The following is a 3230-nucleotide window of genomic DNA, read 5'->3' on the forward strand; positions in this document are numbered from 1 at the left end:
ATGAAGGTGATTTGAACACGACATTTGGTCATTCTTAATGCCAGTTTACTTTATGTGGAAAACCTTGGCATTACCCTACTCTAAATCTGAATGTCTGAAATTCGTATCTCATGCAAAGCAACATCTAGTTGGTTTTAATCTGATATCTGGTAAATATTGGCTTATTCATTTGGCAGCTCAAGTTTTTTGTTATTTGAAACCGGTGACTTGGTCTTAAATGTGATATCTAAACACAGATTAAGGACAATGGAGCAGGAGGATTAGCATTTCACTTGATGGCTGAACCTAAAATGACAGGCATGTTGACCACGACTAGTGCACGCAAGAGAAGGACCTGCAGCGAGCCAGTATGTGCTTAGTACATGCATCTTATCTTATCTTGTGCTTATTTCTGCTACATGCTGTTATCTGATCTCTACATTGCGTAATACATGTTTGAATAGTTAATTGTTGTAACTATGTTTGCAATGTTACCAGAATGCAGTTTTAATGAAGCAGTCATCATTAGAAGATAGTCGCCAAAAAAGGATCTGTAGCGACCCTGTGCAACATTATGATGTAAGTTTGTGCTTAGTACAAGTTCCATACATTGTCTTATTTATGCAACTTGTTATTATCTTATATCTACATTGCATAATAAATGTTTGCATAGTTCATCGTTTAACTCTTTTTGCATTATTATCAGAATGCAGTTTTGATGAAGCAATCTTCATTAGAAGTGAGGCCCACAAAAACTTCTGATATTTCTTCTGATGCATCTTCTCATAGCCGTCAACCTAGACCATTGCTTTCATCAAACAGTAAATATCTCAAGGCTGTACTTTATAAAAGACATGGTATTGCTGCTTTAAGATCTGTAGCTGATATGTTGACAAAGAGTACACAAGATTCAATCAAGGCGATTGCCAAATGTCAACGTGTTATTGATGATGCTAATAGAAGTCCTCAATGATTCTATGTAATTTTTTTATTTGGGCACATGAATTGCCTTGTAATTTTCCTACTTTTTTTATTTGTGTATGTAATTGTGTGTATCATTGATATCAGATTTTAGGCTCATGAAATTTAATGCATGTTGACTAGTCAAACAAGTAGGGCACTACAACAGATTGGGCCGGCCCACTTACAGTAGTGTGGGACCCACTTTCATTTTGGGCCGGCCCACTTCTTTAGTAGGCCGGCCCGGTTACACGATAGTGGGATCCACATGCTTATTGGGCCGGCCCACTATCTTGTTGGGCCAGCCCATTTGGTATATGGTGGTCCCACATGGTAAATGGGCCGGCCCTTTAACAGGAAGGTGGGACCCACATGCTTTTGGCCCGGCCCACTATCTTGTTGGGCCGGCCCACTTGCTATATGGTGGACCCCACATACTAAATGGGCCGGCCCTTTAACATGAAGGTGGGACCCACATGGGTTTTTGGCCCGGCCCACTATCTTGTTGGGCAGGCCCACTTGCTATATGGTGGACCCCACATACTAAATGGGCCGGCCTTTTAACCGGAAGGTGGGACCCACTGTGCTTTTGGCCGGCCCACTATCTTGTTGGGCCGGCCCACTTGCTATATGGTGGACCCCACACACCAAATGGGCCGGCCCTTTAACAGGAAAGTGGGACCCACCTGTGTTTTTGGCCCGGCCCACTATCTTGTTGGGCCGGCCCACTTGCTATATGGTGGACCCCACATACTAAATGGGCCGACCCTTTAACTGGAAAGTGGGACCCACCTGTGTTTTTGGGCCGGCCCACTTGCTACACGGTGGACCCCACACACTAAATGGGCCGGCCCTTTAACAGGAAAGTGGGACCCACCTGTGTTTCGGCCCGGCCCACTTGCTTCTTGGGCCGGCCCGAAGAGCTGTAAGGTGGACCCCACATGTTAAATGGGCCGGCCCATTTAAGTTTTGACCGATCAACCTTAGAGGTTAGGCCCGGCCCACGTAACTAATGGGCCAGCCCAGCTATATAGTTGACCGGTCAAACTATGTCAGCTGGCCCGGCCCGCTTAAGACGTGGCAGGCCTCGTGTGGGCCTACCATCTACCACGGGGTTTCAGCCGGTTAACGCCGTTAACTGCCAGTTAACGGCGTCTGCCACGTGTCAGTTTGCATGACGTCAGCAGTCAACGGGCTCCCGGAAACACTTGCGCAACGGTCCGATTTTCCGTGGCGGAAGGGCGCCCAAGCGCGACGGACCGAAAAAATCGTCGTAGGACTTTGCCTGACGCAGTTTCCACAACAGAACCCATATCGTCGGGTTAGGCCCATGGGCGACGAAAAATACCCCTTAGCGGACGATTTTGAGACGTTGTCTATCAGAACTTTTCTTGTAGTGATAGAGAAGAAAATGAAAAACTAGCTAAAGAGAAGAATGTAGCTAAAGTTTGGACTATTACCACCACTAGTAATGCTAATGCTACACATGTTGCTGCACCTCCTACTAATACTAATAAAAGAATTGGTGTTAGCAATGTTTCCACTTCTAATGCAAAGCGCGAAAAACTGCCTGAAACTGCTAAAACTGCTGAAACTGCCTGTGATAAAGCTGCTGAAATTTTTTCCAACATTGGGATGATGATCCCATTGCTTTAGATTATAATGGTTTGAATTTTGATGATTGCCACATCTCTGAAGTTATAAAGTTCTTGCAAAAACTTGCTAAAAGTCCTAATGCTAGTGCTATAAATTTGGCTTTCACACATCATATTACAAATGCTCTCATAAAAGCTAGAGAAGAGAAACTAGAGCGTAAAGCCTCTATTCCTAAAAAGCTAGAGGATGGTTGGGAGCCTATCATTAAGATGAAGGTTAAAGATTTTGATTGTAATGCTTTATGTGATCTTGGTGCAAGTATTTCTGTTATGCCTAAGAAAATTTATAATATGCTTGACTTGCCACCGCTGAAAAATTGTTATTTGGATGTTAATCTTGCTGATCATTCTACAAAGAAACCTTTGGGGAAAGTTGATAATGTTCGCATTACCGTTAACAATAACCTTGTCCCCGTTGATTTTGTTGTCTTGGATATTGAATGCAATGCATCTTGTCCCATTATATTGGGAAGACCTTTTCTTCGAACTGTTGGTGCTATCATTGATATGAAGGAAGGTAATATAAAATATCAATTTTCTCTCAAGAAAGGTATGGAACACTTCCCTAGAAAGAGAATGAAGTACCCTTTTGATTCTATTATGAGAACAAATTATGATGTTGACACTTCGTCTCTT

The 3230-nt window shown here is 43.3% G+C and overlaps 1 long non-coding RNA gene across 1 annotated transcript; it reads left to right on the plus strand.

The window, feature by feature from the left end:
- Nucleotides 1-237: 237 nt before the first annotated feature.
- On the plus strand, nt 238-984 carry LOC139830229 (uncharacterized). Its single transcript, XR_011742230.1, has 3 exons — nt 238-347; nt 478-558; nt 686-984. It is a non-coding gene; the product is annotated as an uncharacterized lncRNA (long non-coding RNA).
- The last annotated feature ends 2246 nt before the right edge of the window (nt 985-3230 follow it).

This window comes from Lolium perenne, chromosome 4 (assembly GCF_019359855.2).
Source record: "Lolium perenne isolate Kyuss_39 chromosome 4, Kyuss_2.0, whole genome shotgun sequence".
NCBI classification, from domain to species: Eukaryota; Viridiplantae; Streptophyta; class Magnoliopsida; order Poales; family Poaceae; genus Lolium; species Lolium perenne.